The sequence below is a fragment of the Mirounga angustirostris genome, unplaced genomic scaffold (assembly GCF_029215605.1).
Source record: "Mirounga angustirostris isolate CCGP_5_RB_7025 unplaced genomic scaffold, mMirAng1.0.hap1 SCAF_2, whole genome shotgun sequence".
NCBI classification, from domain to species: domain Eukaryota; kingdom Metazoa; phylum Chordata; class Mammalia; order Carnivora; family Phocidae; genus Mirounga; species Mirounga angustirostris.
This window is the reverse complement of record NW_026991710.1, coordinates 40,692,701-40,707,296: the sequence shown is the minus strand read 5'-3', so window position 1 is coordinate 40,707,296 and position 14,596 is coordinate 40,692,701. Positions and strand designations below refer to the sequence as shown.

Below are 14,596 nucleotides of genomic sequence, written 5' to 3'. Positions count from 1 at the left end.
CCCGGAAGCACTGGCGACCTACGGAAGGAAATGACGTCAAGACCTCCCCGCGGAACCCAAAGGCGAGCAGCCTCCGACTGGACGCCGGCGCCTACGTCTGTCTGCCCCGCCCTCCTCTGCTCGTCCCTCCTCCCTTCTCCCCCAGGCCGCGGCGCTCGCGAGCTGCACTGCGGCTGCGCGCGCCACCTCTGCGGGTCCGGACCCCGCCCCACCCCCTCCCTGACCGCCGTAGGAGGCTTCGCTTCAGGTTCTTGTGACGCACGTGTGTGGTCTTCCAGCGACTGGCTGACAGGAAAGTTCGGGAACCCTGTTAAACCTCTTGTTAAGAGTAACCGATTTTCCTTGGATTTCTTTGATTGGGGCTTTACACGATCTATTTCATTCTTTGAGCCTCTAAGGCTAAGTAACTAATTATTAAGCATGCACACTTGGCTGTGTGTCATGGTGCCTCGAGTCCAGCTGGTGACTAGTTCTAGAACCTCAGGCATCGTACGTTATCGCTCTGAGCCTCAGGTTTTTCTCATTTGAAGAAATGGAAATTACACTTGTCTCATAGGGTTGTTAGGATTAAAGCAACACGCCTGAACAGAGACAGGCACTCAGTGGTTCTCTATTAATGGAAGAGTCTGTTTGAATGTGGGCCTCGTGACTTCTGTTCATCAGGCATCTGCTGCCACAGCCAGCCACCACTGATTCATTTATTCATTTTACAAGTATTTATTGAGTGCCTACTATGTGCCTACTAACTGACAGTTATTGGTGAGTCAGCAGTGAACAATTAGCCCTACTTGGTTGTTTTTGTTTCATCAACTCCTAAAAGCCTCTCTGGTTTCTTACCTCTTTTCTGAGTCCCTCTGCCGCTGGCCTTATTTCACCTTTTTCACTGCCTCTAGAGCTGCCCTATATTTATTCTCCCACAGGCATATTTAAGAGAGACATCCTGCTGTGATCTATCTGAAACACAAATCCAATCCTGTGGTTCCTTCTTTAGAGCCTTTTGATAGCTCCTATCATGCACAGAATATTAAGGCCCTGCGTGGCTCAGCCTCTGTCCTCTTGAGCCTCACTTTCTTATATTGTAGTGTTCAGTAAGAAACACAGCCTGCAGCCCTTTGCACTCACAGTCCCTGTATGCTCTTCCCCCTAGCTTAACCCTCTTCCCTGCCTGGTTCACTCTGTTGGTATTTCAAAATCCTACTTTTACACTACTTTCTTTGTGAAGCCTTCCTTGAAACACAGCCCAGAGAATTGGTCACTCCTCCCTCTTAGCATCTCTTTTCTTTGTACATACTTCTGTCATTTCAATGTAGTTCTGCATTGTAGTGTGATCTTTTTGCTTAACGTCTGCCTCTGTTACAGAACTCTTTTAGGACAGAGACCTTGGCTGATAAATATACTCCCCAAATCATCAATAATTAATATTCATTTTGTTTCTGGGACATGCTAAGCTGAGCCTGGACCTTTGCACTTGCTGTTCTCTCTTCTAGAACACTCTTCTTCCAGGTGTTCACATGGCTTCTTGTCTCAGGTTACAGCTGATGTCACCACATCAAAGAGGCCTTCCTTGACCATCCAATTAAAATTACATCCTCAATCACTCTCCACGTTACCATGTTTATTTTCATAGTACTTATGATCTAGAACAATTATTTGGGTTTTTTACTGCTTTTCTGTCTCCACTCACTAAAATAAAAGATCTGTGAGTCTGGCATCAAAATGATTGGCACATAGTATGAAACCAATAAATATTTCTTTTTTTTTCTTTAAGATTTTATTTTTATTTATTTTTTGAGAGAGAGAGAGAATGAGAGACAGAGAGCATGAGAGAAAGGAGGGTCAGAGGGAGAAGTAGACTCCTTGCTGAGCAGGGAGCCTGATGTGGGACTCGATCCCGGGACTCCAGGATCATGACCTGAGCCGAAGGCAGTCGCTTAACCGAGCCACCCAGGCGCCCACCAATAAATATTTCTTAAATGAATTCGTTGAGGACATTTTTATAAGAAAAGAACAGATAATTAAAAGACATACTGGGTGGGTTTTATGCTAAAGCAAAATCAAATCTTTACTTTCTAACTAGATTGTAAGATTCCAGAATCCAGTTCTATCATAGTCTTTATATTTACTGAGCCTGGCCTACCACAAGGCATGTGGTATTTTGATAAGTATATTTTCTGTTGCCCATGTATTTCTCAGCAATCCAGTCAGTTAATAAGTTGGGATTTTTATTGATGAAAGGGTATAGTGCTCTTTCTGTGGGAACAAATAAGATTCTAAACATTCAAAGTAAACTGTCATTTTCTATGCTAGCATTTAGAGGTTATTCAGTCTATTGGTAACTTGGATGATGCAACAAAGAATTCAAACATAAATTGGGTAAGATCCAAAGTCTTACTAGAAGCTGATTCGCATTTGATAAGGCTACAGGATTTATTAGCAAATTGAGAACTTTGGTGCTTTAATTTTGAACTGTGAGATCACCAGAAATCAATCTGTTCGGATTAAATTAAATCAACTCACTTCAGACTACCTGCACAGAGGTAAGATCTAATGAAATGTCACCATAAGAAATGACCACTTGTTAGACATAACTTAAAAAAATTAATTATAAAGGAATTATATAGGGTACTCATTAATTCATTAGAATGAAACCCATGTAATAAATTCCTCCTTAATTTCAGTGTCAAGAAAGTTTGTCTTTTCAGATGAAGTCTTGAAATTCTATAATCACAGTTATTCAGCATATTTCCATTTATGCTCTGTCAGGGTAGAGACTGTGTCTTATTTGTTCACCATAGACTTTACAGTGCTCAACACATTTATTTTTTAATTTTTTAAGGATTTTATTTATTAGAGCACACGCGAGCACGAGTGGGGGGGGCAGAGGAAGAGGGAGAGGAAACAAGCAGACTCCCTGCTGAGCAGGGAGCCCAATGTGACATGGGGCTTGATCCCAGGACCCCAAGATCATGACCTGAGCCAAAGTCAGATGCTTAACTGACTGAGCCACCCAGGCACCCCGCTCAACATATTTATTACCCAAAATGTAATGTTATAGAAGCCAAGGGAAGAGAATGTCCCAAAAGGAAGGAATAGTCACCCGTGTCAAATGCTGATAAAGACTGAGAACTATCCATTAAGTGTAGCAACAAGGTTTTTTATAACTTTGTGAAAGTAGTTTCATACCTAGATAACAGTGGGTTTAGAAAAGAGTGATTGGGTATAATATAGAAAAAAGTGTGACTGCTCTTTCCCAAAGCTTAGTTGTTCCGTGAAAGGAAGTCATAGAGTGGTAGCTAAAGAGAAAATAAAGAATGGCTGAAGGTTAGTTTGGTTTTTGTTTTTTAATTCCATAGAGACTTGACTATTATTGTTAAAGGGGAAAAACCAGTAAAGAGAAGGGTTGGAAATACAGGAGTGAAAAGAGATAATAGCGTAAGGCAGATTTTCCAGCTGTGTTCTGTGAGTATGCTATAGGTGTGCCACAAGCTATTGATCCACTCAGTCTTTGGGATATCTGAGCTGCAAGCAGAGCTGAGCAACCTTCTGTAAGGTCCTCTGAGGGTACCCAGTATGGAATAAAGTCTAATGGCATCCCTTTGTACTCCACAGATGATGAGAATGGTGGGCAACATTCAGCTCTTCATCCTAAATGGTAGAAAATTTAGTCAAAGGGCACATTGCTGCCCACTGGGGGCAAGGAGCTCTTGGGGTGCCAGAGATATTTATGTTCTCAATGCCACGGGAGCATGGCAGGCATCCTGAGGCGCAGCCAGCAGGGTGGAGACCCAAGGAGACAGGACAGGGGCTTCTGGTGCGTGTAGTTTCATGGAATAGCCCCAGAGAGCAGCCTCAAATCTCAGTCTTCAAATTAATTCAACATGTCTGGCCTTTTGTAGTTGATACATGCTTTTTGTGATGTCCAGGTCAGCTGCAGGTGGACTGTTCAAACAATGCAAATTAGAGCTCATTGTTATTTTGGTATATTTAAAATCTAAAAGTTCATTTGGATTCAAAATTCACTTGGATTATCACAGGACATTTCTTTCTTTTTTTTTTTTTTTAAAGATTTTATTTATTTATTTGAGAGAGAGAATGAGAGACAGAGAGCACGAGAGGGAAGAGGGTCAGAGGGAGAAGCAGACCCGCCGCCGAGCAGGGAGCCCAATGCGGGACTCGATCCCAGGACTCCAGGATCATGACCTGAGCTGAAGGCAGTTGCTTAACCAACTGAGCCACCCAGGCGCCCCTCACAGGACATTTCTGTGTTACATTTGTTAATGGAAGATAAGAAAACTGTTAAGAGTCTTTAGATAAAATTTAAGTTGTGAACATTGAAAGGTTATTACATTCAAAATTTCTCATCAATGAGAACTGTTAAGAATTCATTACTTAAAAATAAATAAGTAAATAGGGGCACCTGGGTGGCTCAGTCAGCTAAGCATCTGCCTTCGGCTCGGGTCATGATCTCAGAGTCCTGGGATCTAGCCCTGCATTGGGCTCCCTGCTCAGTGGGGAGTCTGCTTCTCTCTGCCCCTTCCCCCTGTGCTCACTTGCAGGCGCTGTCTCTCTCTCTCAAGTAAATAAATAAATAATCTTTAAAAAATAAAATAAGTAAATAAATAAACTTAAAGGGGAGGCACTTGTCTGGCTCAGTCGGAAGAGCATGCAACTCTTGATCTCAGGGTCGTGAGTTTGAGTCCCATGGTGGGTGTAGATATTACTTAAAAATGAGTACATAAACTTAAAAGAATTCAAAGAGATAATCATTAAAAAGAAAATTTGTGTGGCCATTTCAAATTTAAATCTATTTAAAAATTACATTTAGAGAAGCAAGTTCAAGTTTAAAAGATATATTTGGAGGTTTTATACAATTCAATATTTATTCAAATAGAGTCAGTATTTGGTTTTATTCTCTTCCCTTGTATTTTGTATTTTCTTTTTTCACAATTACACCATAAATAAACATATAAATAGGGGTGTGTGTGTGTGTGTATATATCCTATATATATATATATATATATATATATATATATATATATGTAAGCCCAGTATAGATTCCTCAGTCCCCTTCAGTTTATTCTAGTGAATAGCACAAATATTGTCATTTTTCTGTGCTTTCCATGATGTAAAAAAAGTTGGGACATGTATAGAATTTCTGAGAGAGAGGAGAGTGAATAGAGATGGATTAGTATAAATGGGAGAAGGACTGACCCATCCTTTGAAACAGGGAGGAAAAAAGTAATGAAAGGTACAAAATACCAGTTTATATGTTTGTGATGGAAAGACAAGTAAGTTGAGGATATTGGCAAGAGAATATCTGAAATGATGGGCAATGGAATCAAAGTAGGGAGAAAGTGAAGACAGATAGGTATAAAGTCAGGATTCTCAAAGACCTGGCAATCACCATGTTGTCAAAGCACAGTTGTACATAAAACTATCTGTGTGGGAGAGCAAGAAGAATATGATGTTGACCAGATAGTGGAATGTAAATGTTTCATATTTGATGGATTTGCACCAATACCACAAAAGACTTTGTCATCATTAAAATAGAGGTAATGGGAAATGAAAGGAAGGATAACAGTTTGGGGTTGCTGCAGGTTCAGAGCTACAGGCTAGCCATTGGAGTAGGAATCTGAGGGTTTTATAAGGGCAGAAGAAGTGATACTTAAGAGTAAAAGGAGGTTACCAGGTAATCGCTGCTTACATTGTTAGAACCCAGTTTAGTTCACAAGCCTCAGGAGTGAAGTCTAGATTTAATCACATGTAAGGTCCGCTCTAGTTTTCAGATTTTTATCACAGTACAGCACTTGAAGACCCTCTGAAAGGCAGGCTTCCCAGGGGATATGAATTCACTGGCATATTTGGCAGATGATTCCAAATAAGCATAGTTTTAGGCAAATGTTGTAGGCAAAAGTTTCAAGACAATTTACCCCCAGCTCTTCTTTGCAAACACCTTACCATTCCTGACTTTCTTCTACAGAGAAATCTTGTATTTATGACTGTGTGAATTTCTTCTAGAGCTGGTTTGAAGGAAACTCAGGATCCTAGCATGCATCTGAATTTATGCTTAGACATATTTTCCTGGGGTACATTTTATACTTGGTTTCCATTTTACAGCAGAAGAGATGAAGAAAAGCATCAGTAAAATTAGGGGTTTATGTTTCTATATTAATATGAATCTAAGAAAAGTTAGTTAACATCTCTGAGATCCTAAACCACATAAAGTTACAAGAAGCACCTAGCCCTAGGTCCAGCATTTAGTTCACATGCAATTAATGAGGTGTTTTTCCCTTTTCTTGAGGACTTGAGGTACTAGAATTTGAAGAGTAAGCGTACAGGTGATATAGCCTAGACTATGAATTCCTGGTTAACAACCTCAAATACTTTGTCCAGCCTTCTAATTAAAATTTAAAACAAACACTTTATTATTAGGGCAATATTGGGCTTCTAATGATGAAATATTTCAGTTCTAATCAATGTTGTTTGAGGGCTAATAAATCCCAGTTACATTATTTCTTTGTTCTTTTCATTAATCTCAGCTCTATCTCCAGTATCCTGAGTTTCGCATTCAAACATATATTTGTCTACTTTGTTAAAACTATGCAGAGTCAACTCTTTGTCAGAAGTTAAAGAAGAATTTTTTCCACATCTAAGTGACTCTCTTTCGCTGAGAATCTTTTCACTACAATGCATATTTGAAGAGAAAGACTGACTGACTTACATCCCCTGCTTGTCTTGTATGAAAGTTTCATTTGTAGGCAGAAGCAGGAAGAGGGAGGGGGGATCCTCCACAGGAGACGGCCCTTGCTCACGGTGCTCCTCATGCTGTCAATCAATTAGAGTACACTCTGTCCCACTTTAGATTTCAGGAGCCATCTTGCACATCTGCTGTGCCTTTTCGAATGTCACTTACAGAACCCACTAGAAGCTGTTAGATGAATTAGGGGAACCAGAATGCAGCTGCATGTAGCTGATTTTGAATTTCTGCAGCTGGGTCCTACATGGCACTCTCAGTTTTGAAGTTATTTTTTATGAGACTGGAAAAAAAAGAATAATTCATTTTATAATAACTCCTAGGGTCTTAAAATTTTGTTCTCTGAAAATTTAAAATAACATATATATATATTTTAAGATTTATTTATTTGACAGAGAGAGACACAGCGAGAGAGGGAACACAAGCAGGGGGAGTGGGAGAGGGAGAAGCAGCCTTCCCGCTGAGCAGGGAGCCTGACGGGCTCAATCCCAGAACCCTGGGATCATGACCTGGCCTAAGGCAGACACCTAATGACTGAGCCACCCAGGTGCCCCTAAAATAACATATATTTTTTAAACTCCCACCAAATGTTTAAAATTTAAACCAACTGTAAATATTTAATTATTCATGAGTTCCTCTTAAGAAAAAGTATACATGGGGGAAAAATGTTTTTAAAACTGATTCAAGAGTTTGCGCTCATGCTCGTGGCAGTAGGAGCGGGGGCACTCTGAACATGCAGAACAACTCTGATGAGTTGGTGGAACTGTATGTGCTGCCGAAATGCTCCCTCAGCAATGGCATCAGCCTCGCCAAGGACCACGTATCCATCCAGATGAACATGACCAAAGTCAACAAGGTGACATGCAGGTTCAACAGCCAATTTAAAACCTATGCTATCTGTGGGGCCATTCGCAGGATGATGAATCAAATGACTCCATCCTCCTGCTGGCCAAGGCCAACAGCATCATTTCAAAGAACTTCTGACTGGAGAGGATAATAGAGGTGGAATATTTTCATTAAAAAAAAAAAAAAAGAAAAAACCCAAAAGAAGGAAAGAGAAAGATTGATTCAAGAGCCAAGTACTTTCTGAGATGGAAGCAATTTGGTATCTAGATGTCAGAAGTTTGTAGGCTAGAAATCTAAAGTATTATCAACTTCAGGCCAGTTTCCCTATATCAGCTTCAAATTGACCAAAAGACAAACACAGTATTTACTTATTTGTCTGCAGGAAATGAGAATTGTCACATTCTTACAATGTTATATCATAGAACTTTAAAAGCTTACTGACCCAGAATATTAAACCATAGGAAATTAGCCCTGGCTGCATGCCTATATACTCTTGAAAATTCTATTCAGTGTTTTTCTCAGTATTAGCTCCTGCAGTATTTTCATATGCCTTTTTGATAACACTACATCACAATTAATTCCTCACTTCACCCACAATACTGTTCCTTGCAAGAAAGGGGAACCCCTCCATGTTCAAATCAACAGTGTCATGCATACTAGGCTCTTTTAAGAATGCTTAGTTATGGGTGCCTGGGTGGCTCAGTTGGTTAAGTGACTGCCTTCTGTTCAGGTCATGATCCTGGAGTCTGCTTCTCCCTCTGCTCCTCCCCGCTCTCATGCTCTCTCTCTCTCAAATACATAAAAATCTTTAAAAAAAAAAAAAAAAGAATGCTTAGTTATTTAACTTAAGTGATTTATAGGGGCACTTGTGTGGCTCAGTTGGTTGAGCATCTGCCTTTGGCTCAGGTAGTGATCCTAGGGTCCTGGGATAGAGCCCCGCATTGGACTCCCTGCTCAGTAGGGAAGCGGCTTCTCCCTCTCCCCCCAGCTCGTGCTCTCTCTTGCTATCTGTCTCTCTCTCACAAATAAAATGTTTTTTAAAAAGTGATTTATATATGTAATAGAAAAGTGCTCTGGTATTTCTTGAAAAGGTCTGAATAGATGTAATTAGAAACCACAGGCTCATCACAACATCTGCCTGCTTACCGGCATTTGTGTCCATATATTATGTCTTTTCTCCTATTACTACTAGGATCTTCTGCCTGGGCTCCCATCCAAGACCAGCCCTACACTTGTGAAGTAGATCCTATCCTCTCTTATTTGCTCAAGGATATTTCCTCAGCAGTTCTACCCACTCTTTCCCACATCCTTGGTTTCCCTTCATTGTTGAAAAAATTCCCATCAGTTTACAAATGAGATAAATTCTCATACCTTTAACAACAATAGACCCTATAAAACTTCTCTTGACACCCACATCCCCATTTATTGACTCATTTATGGCAAAACTCCTTGAAAAAACTGTCTATACTTCTGTCTCCAATTCCTGTTCTCCCAGTCTCTCTCAGACCTACTTCAAGCATGCTTTTACCCCTACCTTTCCATGGTAAATGGCCTTGTAAACACCCTATGATCTCCATGTTACTAAACTGATTTTTCATATCTCAATCCTTGTATTAGTTGACCTAAAGCAATTGACACAGTTGATCACTTCTTACTTAAATATTTTCTTCACCTGGTTTCAAAATATCACTTTTACATTTTTTTCTACCTTATAGGACTCACTTTCTCAGTCTCTTTTGCTGGTTCCTCCTCATTTCTGTGGCTTCTAAATTTTGGGGTGCCCTTGGATTCAGATCTTGGACATCTCAGTGGTCACTACCTTGGTAATCTCATCCAGTTTCAAGGTTTTAAATACCATCTATACTCAGATAACTTCCAACTTTAGATTTCTAGTACAGACCTCTTCCTCTGGAACTCTAGATTCATATATCTATGTACATATATCCACTTGGCCTCTCAAACTTTATGTCCGCAAACCAAATCCTGATCTCCAACTCAACCGGAAAAAAGAACCTCTTATTTTCAGTCTTCTCCATCTCACTTGAAGGCAATCTCTTCTTCCAGTTTATTAGGCGAAAATCTTTGGAGGCATCCTTGATTCTTTTTTGTTTCACACACTATGTATAATCTCTTGGTAAATCCTATCAGTTCATCACTACCACCCTTGTCCATGTCACCATCATCTCTTGCCTAAATTCTTGCACAAGTCTTCTAACTTTTTTCCCTACATTGCTTCATTTTAATCTCAACTCTGTGGCCATAGTGATCTTGTTAAAGCCCAATTCAGATATTTCCTCCTCAGAACCCTCTAATGCCTTCTCATTGCTCTCCAACAAAGGACAAAGTCCTTACAGTGGCAGACAAGACCCAGAAGTCATATTCTCCTACTCTTTCCCTTACTTATTACACATCAGCAACACTGCCCTTGCATTTTCTCAAACATGCCAAGCAGGAGCCCATCTTAGGGTCTGTGTAATTGTTCCCTCCTCTGAGTGAGCTGAGTGCCCTTTCATACCTGCATAATTCAATCTTTCATCTACTTCAAATCTTTGCTGAAATGTCATCATCTTCATAAGCCTTTCTTGATTATCCTGCTTAAAAATTGCAACCCCTCTCTGCCTTTTCTCTTATCCTCAACCCCTGCCCATCACTAGCATTTCCTATCCCCCCCAACCCCTCCCCATTTTTCCCCCTTCCATATTACTACTGCTTATCCATTGTTTACTTAATGCTTTTTTGTCTCCAGGTAAACATTATGAGAACAGGCTTTTAATTTTTCACTGATGTGTCCCTAGTGCCTAGAAGTGCGTGACAGGTGTCAACTAAAATTTGTTAAAAGACTTAATGAGTAAAAAAATTAAAGTCATCCATGAGTACTATATGCCAGAGACTGGATAGAGTGCAGAGATTAAACAACAAAACAGAAACACAAACACATGCTCCACTGCTAAAAAGCTAAGTTTATCTGCAGAGATAGTAATCCTATCTAATGTTTGTCAAGTACTTGACTTTGTGCCAGGCACCGTTCTAAGAATTTTACATGTCATAGTATTTAATTCTCAAAACAAAATAAGAGGTGAATCCTACTAAAATAATCTTTTCACAAAGAGGAGACCCAAGCATGGAAATTAAGTAGCACACTCAATGTCATGAAGCCAGTAACCACTGATACAAGCATCCAGATCTATACAGTCTGACTCTGGAACCCATATACCTAACTAAGTATGCAATTTATAATGCAAGAAAATCACTACTGTAATTAAGGGAAACCTAGAGCATTACAGGAAAACATAACAAGGCAGGGTTCCTAGAAGAGGTGATTTCACTATTTGGAGATGACATTATACTCTATGTAGAAAACCTGAAAGACTCCACCAAAAAATTGCTAGAATACATGAATTCAGCAAAGTTGCAGGATATAAAATCAATGTACAGAAATCTGTTGCATTTCTATATACCAATAACAAAGCAGCAGAAAAAGAAATCAAGGAATCGATCCTGCTTGCAATTGCACCAAAAACAGTAAGATACTTAGGAATGAGCCTAACCAAAGAGGTAAAAGATCTGTACTCTGAAAATTATAGAATACTTAAGAAAAAAATTGAAGAGGACACAAAGAAATGAAAAAGCATTACATGCTCATGGATTGGAAGAACAAACATTGTTAAAATGTCTATACTACCCAAAGCAATCTACATATTTAATGGAATCCCTATCAAAACACCCAACAGCATTTTTCACAAAGCTAGAACAAACAATCCTAAAATTTGTATGGAACCACAAAAGACCCTGAATAGCCAAAGCAATCCTGAAAAAGAAAAACAAACCTGGAGCCATCATGATTCCAGATTTCAAACTATATTACAAAGCTGTAATCATTAAGACAGTATGGTACTGGCACAAAAACAAATAGATCAATGGAACAGAATAGAAAACCCAGAAATGGACCCACAACCGTATGGTCAACTAATCTTCAACAAAACAGGAAAAAATATCCAATGGATAAAAGACAGTCTCTTCAACAAATGGTGTTGGGAAACTGGACCACTTTCTTACACCATACACAAAAAATACATTCAAAATGGATGAAAGACTTAAATGTGAGACAAGAAACCATTAAAATCCTAGAGGAGAACTTCTTACTAGACACATTGCCAGAGGCAAGGGAAAGAAAAGCAAAAAATGAACAAGGTGAAAAGCTTCTGCACAGTGAAGGAAACAACAAAACCAAAAGGCAGCCTACAGAATGGGAGAAGATAGTTGCAGATGACATATCTGATAAAGGGATAGTATCTAAAATCCATTATAAAGAACTTATTAAACTCAAAACCCCCCAAAACAAATAATCCACTTAAGAAATGGTTAGAAGACATGAATAGACATTTTTCCAAAGAAGATACACAGATGACCAACAGACACATGAAAAGATGCTCAACATCACTCATCATCAGGGAAATACAAATCAAAACTATGATGAGATACGACCTCCACCTGTCAGAATGGCTAAAATCAACAACACAAGAAACAATAGGTGTTGGCAAGGATGCAGAGAAAGGAAAACCCTCTTGCACTGTTGGTGAGAATGCAAACTAGTGCAGCCACTCTGGAGGTTACTCAAAAAGTTAAAAATAGAACAATCCAGCAATAGAACTACTAGGTATTTACCCAAATGATACAAAAATACAGATTCATAGGAATACATGCACCCTAATGTTTATAGCAGCATTATCAACAATAGCCAAAGTATGGAAAGAGCCCAAATGTCCATTGACTGATGAATGGACAAAGAAGATGTGGTATATTTATATGATGGAATATTACTCAGCCATCAAAAAGAATGAAATCTTGCCATTTGCAATGACTCGGATGGAGCTAGAATGTATTATGCTAGGTGAAATACATCAAAGACAAATACCATATGATTTTCCTCATATATAGAATTTAAGAAACAAAACAGATGAACATATGGGAAGGGGGGAAATAAAAAAGAAATGATAGAAAACAAACAAGGTTGATGGAGGGAGGTGGGCGGGGGATGGGCTGGATGGGTGATGTTATTAAGAAGGGCACTTGTTGTAATGAGCATTGGTTGTTGTATGTAAGTGATGAATCACTGAATTCTACTCCTGAAACCCATAATTCACTGTATGTCAACTAACTAGAATTTAAATTAAAAAAAAAAATGAGGCAAAAAAAAAAGAGTTGCATGCTCTACCTACTGAGCCAGCTAGGAAACCTCTAGTTAGACATTATTAACTAGGTAGGAAATTTCAAGAGGATAAGAGTGACTGCCAGCTTTCTGGGCGTGGTTGCAGTATCAGATGGTGGAACCACTGACTGACAGAGAAAATGAGGGGGAGAAATTTGATGAAGGGCTGAATTTTGGACATGGGGATTTTATAATGTCCATAGAATACCCAAGTAGGGGGTTGTAGCGGGCAGTTGGATATATTGGTGTGGAGCTCAGCAAAAAATCTGGGCTAGAGTCATCAGGCCATTGATGGAATTTGTGAATATACGCATTTAAATGCACCAACATTTAAAGCAGTGATTCCCAATCCAAAGATTTTGAGCATTAGATCACCTCAGATCTAAAAGTTTAAGAAATTTTTAAAATTTAGATTTAAAAATATACATTCTGTGGAACCCCTCCCTAAACCTACTGAATCAGAATCTTCAGAAATGAGACTTGAGGGAACCATACATTTTTTAAATCTACCAGTTGATTCTGCTGGGGGTGGCTGCAGCATGCTAGAGACAACTGAGAATCACTGATCAAAATGACGGATAGAGAAGTCCAAGAAGTATTGCTTAAAAGAAAAGGTGATTAATACCTAACATTTGTTGTGCATTTACTGTGTCAGGCACTGTTCTAAACATTTTAGGGCAATATCATAAGAAATCCTCACAACTCTATAGATGGTAGGTACTATTATTATCCCTAACTTACTATCCCATTATTATTCTCCATTTATTATTCCAAATGAGGAATTTGAGGCACAAAGAAGTTGAGTGATTTATTCAAGGTCACATTGCTAATAAGTGGTAGAGACAGGATTTGAAACTAATCCATCTGAATCAATGCCTCTCGAACTTTAAAATGCCTAAGAATCACCTGGAGAGGGGCGTCTGGGTGGCTCAGTCATTTAAGCATCTGACTTTGGCTCAGGTCATGATCCTGGGGTCTTGGGATCTAGCTCCACCTCTGGATCCCTGCTCCATGGGGAAGCCTGATTCTCCCTCTCCCCCCGCCCCGTTCGTGCTTACTCTCTCTCTTTCAAATAAATAAGTAAAATTTAAAAAAAGAATCACCCGGGAATTTGTTTTAAAAGTATGTTCTGATTGAGTAGGTCTGAGAATCTCCTTATGCAATAAACTTCCAGGTGAAGCTAATGCTGCTAGTCTTAGGATTACAGTTTGTAGCAAGGGTCCACCATTGGTTCTCAGCTTGGTTACATACAAGAATTACTTAGATAGATTTTTTTTTTAAGATTTTTTATTTATTTATTTGACAGAGAGAGAGAGAGCGAGAGCAGGAACACAAGCAGGGGGAGTGGGAGAGGGAGAAGCAGGCCTCCTGCCAAGCAGGGAGCCCTATGTGGGACTCGATCCCAGGACCCTGGGATCATGACCCAAGCCCAAGGCAGACGCTTAATGACTGAGCCACCCAGGCGCCCTCGATAGATTTTTTAAAATAATGAGGCCCCAGGCACCTGGGTGGCTCAGTTGTTAAGCGTCTGCCTTCGCCTCAGGTCATGATCCCAAGGTCCTGGCATTGAGCCCCCACATCATGCGGGCTCCCTGCTCTGCGGGAAGCCTGCTTCTCCCTCTCCCACTCTCCCTGCTTGTGTTCCCTCTCTCGCTGTGTCTCTCTCTGTCAAATAAATAAAATCTTTAAAAAATAAAATGAAATAATGAGGCCCCTACCACAAACTAATTCAAGCAGAGTCTTTGGGTGTGGGATCCTGGCTGGGAAGAAACTGGGGGTGGGGATGG

The 14,596-nt window shown here is 39.8% G+C and overlaps 1 pseudogene; it reads left to right on the top strand.

Moving 5' to 3' along the window:
- The first annotated feature begins 4,434 nt into the window (after positions 1–4,434).
- On the top strand, positions 4,435–14,374 carry LOC129045993 (small ribosomal subunit protein eS21-like; annotated as a pseudogene).
- The last annotated feature ends 222 nt before the right edge of the window (positions 14,375–14,596 follow it).